Here is a 7,351-nt window from a genome sequence, read left to right as displayed (position 1 = left end):
ACTCACAAAAATATTCGTGTCATACTCAGCTGGGGCAGGTGGTGTTGGTGGTGGTTGAGTGCGTGATGAGGATGCTTTCTTGGAGGAGGTACCTCTAGGGGGATTTCGCTTAGGACCCATAATATCTTTCAAAAAGAACCAACTAAACCCCCAAATATGCTCTCAAGAACTTGAGTATACTTTCCTTTTTGGTGTCACTCCCCCCCAAACTTACTAATTACCACAATCAACACCCCAAACACTAATTCCCACAATCAATAGCCTTTAACAATAATGCCCACAATCAATAGCCTTTAACAATAATTCCCACAATCAAAAATTGGCAAAACCCTTAATCTTCTCACAAGAACAACAAAGAACAATCCACAACACCACAATGCAATCTAATCTCTAATCAAAAGTATTAGATTAGAGAAGATACACTTACTTGAATGGCACAAAAATCCTTCTTGTGGTCTCCTTGACTGATGGAAGTCTCAAACAAAATTAGAGAGAAAAGAAGTTTTGAGTGTGAGTAAGATTGTGAGAGTGAATGAATGGGATAATGGCTGATTTAGGGCTTTTTATCCCAATTTTCGGACTAGGGCCGCGGCATTACCTTGACTATGCCGCGGCCCGCATCAAATTTCCACACTGGAATGCCGCGGCCCTCTCAGACATATGCCGCGGCCCGCCTTGTGATTCTGGGAAAACTTGGGATCAATGCCGCGGCCCTCCTCATCTATGCCGCGGCCCTCCTCATCTATGCCAAATCCGTGAGCCTCTGGAACCCCCCAATGCCGCGGCATCATAGGGCTATGCCGCGGCCCTTAAGGAATTTTTAATTTTTTGATTTTTTTGATTTTTTTTCATTTTTCACGTTTTTCACGATTCTAAAAGTCCAAAAATAAACCAAATATCCATTGTTTACAAATACAAAAGTATAAAAAATAACAAGTAAAATATAGGGTGCCTCCTACAAGCGCTGTCGTTAACGTCATTTAGCCGGACGCGGAACCCTCTTCAGAGAGGCTTCAGAAGGAGGATAGACTTCGCTTGATCAAAACTACCACCCAAGTAGGGCTTCAATCTCTGGCCATTGACTTTAAATGAATCACCTGAGTTGCTCCGAACTTCTACAGAACCATAAGGAAAAACTTGAACTACAGTGAATGGTCCGGACCATCTTGACTTCAATTTTCCAGGAAACAGTCGAAGTCTTGAATTGAACAGAAGTACCTGCTGCCCTGGTTGGAACTCCCTTCTGATTAAGTTCTTGTCATGCCAAGCCTTTGTTCTTTCTTTATAAATCTTAGCATTCTCATAAGCCTCATTTCTGAACTCGTCAAGTTCATTCAGTTGCAACAGTCTTCTTTCACTAGCGGCACTCCAATCATAATTTAACTTTTTCATAGCCCAAAATGCCCTATGCTCCAATTCAACTGGTAGATGACACGCTTTACCAAACACCAACCTATAAGGAGACATGCCTATTGGTGTTTTGAATGCAGTTCTGTATGCCCAAATCGCATCATCTAACTTTTTCGACCAATTTTTCGGCGAACTGTCAACAGTCTTCTCAAGGATGCTCTTGATTTCTCTGTTCGAAACTTCAGCTTGCCCATTTGATTGAGGATGATAAGGCAAAGCTTTTCGGTGATAAACTCCATAACGAGCCAGCAGTGCATCCAGTTGATTATTCACAAAGTGTTTCCCTTCATCACTAATCAGAGCTCGGGGAGTGCCAAATCTAGTAAAAATATGTTTATGCAGAAAATTAAGCACAGTTTTACCGTCATTGGCTCTAGTTGCTGCAACCTCCACCCATTTGGATACATAGTCCACTGCCAAGAGAATATATTCATTGTTGTAAGACAGTGGAAAAGGCCCCATGAAATCGATGCCCCATACGTCAAACATTTCCACCTCAAGAATCCCTTGTAGAGGCATTTCGTTTCTCCTCGAGATATTGCCAGTTCTCTGACATCTATCACAGGCCTTGACAAACACATTTGCATCCTTGAATAATGAAGGCCAATAGAAACCACTTTGTAATACCTTAGCCGCCGTTCTTGATGCACCAAAATGCCCTCCGCATTGTTGAGTATGACAGTGATTAAGAATGGACTGCGTCTCTTCTTCAGGAACGCACCTTCTGATAATCTGATCAACACAGTGCCTATAGAGAATAGGTTCCTCCCAATAGTAGTGTTTCACCTCAGAAAAGAATTTCTTTAATTGCTGCTTTGACATTTCAGAAGGCACAATTTTTGCAACCAAAAAGTTCACTATGTCTGCAAACCACGGGACAGCTAAAGTCTCACTTACCCCAAACAACTGCTCATCAGGAAAATGATCATTGATTTGCACTGCTTTCTTATTTTCAGTCTCCTCCACCTCAAGTCTAGAGAGATGATCAGCTACCACATTCTCGCTGCCCTTCTTGTCACGAATCTCCATGTCAAATTCTTGAAGCAACAGAATCCATCTAATCAAGCAGGGCTTGGCATCTTTCTTTGACATCAAGTATTTAATGGCAGAGTGATCAGTGTAGACAATCACCTTGTTACCAATCAGATATGGTCTGAATTTATCGCAAGCAAACACAATAGCTAGCAACTCTTTTTCTGTAGTGGCATAATTAAGCTGAGCATCATTTAGAGTCCGACTAGCATAGTAAATAGACCTGAATACCTTATCAATCCGCTGTCCCAGAACTGCCCCCACTGCGTAATCACTGGCATCACACATCAACTCAAAAGGCAATTCCCATCTCGGAGCTATCACAATTGGAGCAGAAATAAGCTTTTCTTTCAAGAAATTGAACGCCCTCAAACATTCGTCATTAAAATCAAAGACAACTCCATTCATAAGCAGATTCGAGAGAGGCTTAGACACCTTTGAGAAATCTTTGATGAATCTTCGATAGAACCCAGCGTGACCAAGAAAACTTCTAACTCCTTTGACTGAAACTGGTGGAGGCAGCCTTTCAATGGTAGAAATTTTCGCTCTATCTACCTCAATTCCCTCACTTGAAATTTTATGGCCAAGGACAATCCCCTCTTTCACCATAAAATGGCATTTCTCCCAATTCAACACCAGATTAGCCATCTCACAACGACGCAGCACGTTCTTTAAATTACCCAAACAGAGGTCGAATGATGAGCCAAAAACAGAGAAGTCATCCATGAAAATCTCAATACACCGGTCTACCATGTCTGAAAATATGGCCATCATGCACCGTTGAAATGTTGCAGGGGCATTGCATAGTCCAAATGGCATTCTCCTGAAAGCAAATGTGCCATAAGGACATGTGAAGGTTGTTTTCTCTTGATTCTCTGGTGCAATAGCGATCTGATGATACCCAGAATACCCATCCAAGAAACAGTAGTAGCTGTGGCCTGCCAATCTGTCAAGCATCTGATCAAGAAAAGGCAAAGGAAAATGATCCTTCCTTGTTGCCTTATTGAGCTTGCGGTAGTCTATACAAATCCGCCACCCCGTTATAGTCCTTGTTTGAATGAGTTCATTGTTCTCATTTTTCACCACAGTCATTCCACCCTTCTTAGGTACCACTTGCACAGGGCTCACCCATGCACTATCAGAAATTGGGTAGATCACCCCAACATCCAACCATTTAAGAATCTGATCCAATACTACATCCTTCATGGCTGGATTGAGTCTTCTCTGGGCCTCTATGGATGGCTTGCTATTCTCCTCCAATAAAATTTTATGCATCACTGTCGCTGGGCTTATTCCTCTAATATCTGCCAATGTCCACCCAATGGCCAATTTATGCTCCCTTAGAACCCTCAACAGTTTCTCCAATTCTACCTTTGACAGGTCAGCTGACACAATGACCGGTAAAGTTTCATTCTCTCCCAAATAAGCATATTGCAAGTGATCTGGGAGGACCTTTAATTCCAACGGTGGTGGCTGCTGAATGGAGGTTAGCGGTTTATCAGTCGCATCCGCTAATTCTTGGAACTTTTTCCAATATGGTAAGAAAGAGTTGATCCAGTTTACACATTCTCTGATCTCAGCGTCCTCATCATCATCGCCCTCATCACCCAATAATACTGCCTCTAAGGCATCACTGCTCATCTTTCTCTTGGAGACTGCCTTTTCTATCATATCCACACTAAAGCAACTGTCACTAGCCACCGGATACTTCATAGACTTGAAGACATTAAAGACCACCTCATCTCCTTGAACTCTCAGCTTAAGCTCTCCTTTTTGAACATCAATAAGAGCTTGGCCTGTGGCTAAAAATGGTCTACCAAGAATAATAGGAACATCTGTGTCCTCCTCCATGTCCAGAACAATAAAGTCAGCGGGAAATATGAACTTATCCACTTTCACAAGAACATCCTCAATAATACCTCGTGGATGTGTTAACGATCGGTCTGCGAGCTGTAAAGTGACAGTTGTTGGTTTTGCCTCCCCCAAACCAAGTCTTTTAAACACAGATAAGGGCATCAAATTGATACTTGCCCCCAGATCACATAAGGCGTGCTTACATTCAAACTTGCCAATGGTGCAAGGTATGGTGAAACTCCCCGGATCTCTCAGCTTTTGGGGTAACTTCCTTTGTAAAATAGCGCTGCACTCTTCAGTGAGTGCTACAGTCTCATAGTCCTCCATTCTCCTTTTCTTTGACAGAATCTCCTTCAAAAACTTAACATAACTGGGCATCTGCTCCAAGTCCTCCGCAAAAGGAATGTTTATGTGCAGCTTTTTAAACACCTCAAGAAACTTAGAAAACTGTTTATCAAGGGTAGTCTTTCTAAGCCTCTGAGGGTATGGAACTCTAACTGGCTGCTCAATGACAACTGGGGGACTCTGTTCTGACTTCTGATGGTCTTCAGTAACCCTTTCTGAATCAGACTGTGCACCCATCTCTTTTTTCTGAACCACTGCCTGTGGAGGTCTAGGCTGCTCTGTTTGCTTCCCACTCCGCAAAGTGATTGCTTGAACTTGCTCCTTGGGGTTGACTTCAGTATTACTTGGCAAGTTTCCCTGGGGTCTGTTATTGAGCATATTTTCCAACTGCCCAACCTGTGTCTCAAGGTTTCGAATGGAGGATCTTGTCTCAGTCATAAATTGAGTCTGAGTGTTAGTAAGAGTCAACAGGGCAGCTTGCAGTTCATTAGGTCTCTCAGGTTGAGGCATTGATTGTTGAGGCCTAGGCTGCATTGATGACGAAGCTTGATTCATAGGTGGCTGAGGCATGTTATTCTGAAATTGACCCTGAAACTGAGGTTGTTGGCCTTGATTATTCTTCCACGAAAAATTGGGATGATTTCGCCACCCAGGATTGTAGTTGTTGGAGAATGGATTATTGAGTGGCCTCTGAAAATTTCCCACCGCCTGAACTTGAGCATGATCCATGGGGGTGTTATTCATACAGATAGGGCACTGATCGACAGAATGAGCATTACCACACATTTCACATCTCACTGCCATCTGAACCGCATTAGCAGACACACTACTCTGTTGCAACTGCTTGGTCAAAGAGGCTACTTGCGCTGTTAAGGCAGTGATTGCATCTAGCTCATGCACCCCAGCTACCTTTCTGACTCCTGATGATCTTTCCTCAGACCACTGATGGTTGTTTGTAGCCATGTCCTCCAGCAGCTCATAAGCGCCAGTTGCGCTCTTGCTCATAAAAGTGCCACCCGCTGCAGCATCTATAATGGTTCTGGTTGTCGGACATAAACCATTGTAGAAGTTCTGTACTAGCATCCACTGTTCAATGCCATGATGAGGACATCTTCTAAGGAGTTCCTTAAACCGTTCCCACGCCTCATATAATGACTCTCCGTCATTCTGGCAAAAGTTATTTATCTCTCCCCTTAATTTAGCAGCTTTGGACGGAGGGAAGAATTTGGACAAAAACTTCTGAGCTAGATCTTGCCAAGTGACAATGGAGTTTGGCTGCAGAGAATTCAGCCAACTTTTAGCTCTGTCCCTTAGAGAAAATGGGAAGAGCCTAAGCTTGATTGCGTCATCACTCACCCCATTATATTTGAAGGTTCCACACAACTCCAGAAAGTTGGACAAATGGGTGTGAGGATCTTCAGAGGGCAACCCATTGAATTGCACAGAGGACTACACCATTTGTAAAATAGCAGGCTTTATTTCGAAGTTGTTGGCCTCTACAGTTGGTGGGCATATACTATTTTGTACTCCCGTCAGAGTGGGTAGCACATAATCTCTCAGACTCCTCTCAGCGTTGGTCTGAGCCTGAACCCCTTGGACAACTCCTGGATTTAGACCATTCCTGCCATCCCCATCATTATGTGCCATCTTCACATAATTCTGGGTCTCTCTCTTATTCTTTCTGATTTGATTGCAAGACTTTTCGATCTCGGGATTCAGAGGAACAAGTGTGGCTTTTCCTTTTCTGCCACGCATATACCAAAATTCACCTGAGATAGACAAATTAAGCAACTAAACAGATTAGAAACGAGAGAAATTAAAATCAAATTAGAATAAAAATTAATTAGACTGATATTGATAATTTTCAGTCCCCGGCAACGGCGCCAAAAACTTGTTGCGATAATTTTTGCTATGCAAGTGCACACAGTCGCGAACTTGTAATAAAATGGTAAAACCAAGTATCGTCCTCAAGGACTGAATTATCAATTACCAGTCAATTAATCTCTTGTTCTATTTGATGAATTAAAACTTCTTGATTTTTGTAAAATACAGCAAAAGAACCGATAAAGTGCAGAAATAATAATCGACAATTAAATAGCATAATAACTAATAGTAAAAACTCTTAATTCAATCACTGAGAAACAATTAGTATATTCAATCTCATCAACTATCCTTCCTATTATTCCCTAATGCCAAGTATGAATTCTTCTTATTTTTACCTAATTCAATTAACAAGTTGAGACAACAGCCTATAATCATTCTATGAATTATAAACTCAACCTAGGTGACAATTTCCTATATTTCTATGGTAAATTGAACGACAAAGGTAGCATTAAATTCCACAACTTAATAACAGTTACACAATTAATTCAGATACTTTCGTTCTAAATTAGAATTATGTCCAATATAACCACAGCATAATTAAATCTCACTTCTCAGATTTTGACTTAAAAACATATATATATATGACTAAAGATGGCCAATCAATAATCAATCTATAAGAACAGGTTATAAGGAATTGAAGAAGATTGAAGAAGAGGAAATTAAAATTGCATTAGGTCATAATAGAAATTCAAGTGATTCAATTGAACATCCTAAAAAGAAAATTAGTTCATAGTCATAGTGCTAATCACAACAGAATTTAAAGATAACATCAAGAAGAAAAACATGTAAAAATACTCTAAGCTTGAGCCTTCAACACCAGAACTCC

The 7,351-nt window shown here is 41.3% G+C and overlaps 1 non-coding gene across 1 annotated transcript; it reads left to right on the top strand.

Moving 5' to 3' along the window:
• Nucleotides 1-5,734: 5,734 nt before the first annotated feature.
• Nucleotides 5,735-5,841, top strand: LOC133781022 (small nucleolar RNA R71). The gene has a single exon (XR_009869820.1). It is a non-coding gene; the product is annotated as a small nucleolar RNA R71 (small nucleolar RNA).
• Nucleotides 5,842-7,351: the final 1,510 nt, after the last annotated feature.

Source organism: Humulus lupulus, chromosome 5 (assembly GCF_963169125.1).
Source record: "Humulus lupulus chromosome 5, drHumLupu1.1, whole genome shotgun sequence".
Classification (NCBI taxonomy): domain Eukaryota; kingdom Viridiplantae; phylum Streptophyta; class Magnoliopsida; order Rosales; family Cannabaceae; genus Humulus; species Humulus lupulus.
The sequence above is the reverse complement of the archived record's forward strand: the minus strand, read 5'-3'. Positions and strand labels throughout refer to the sequence as shown.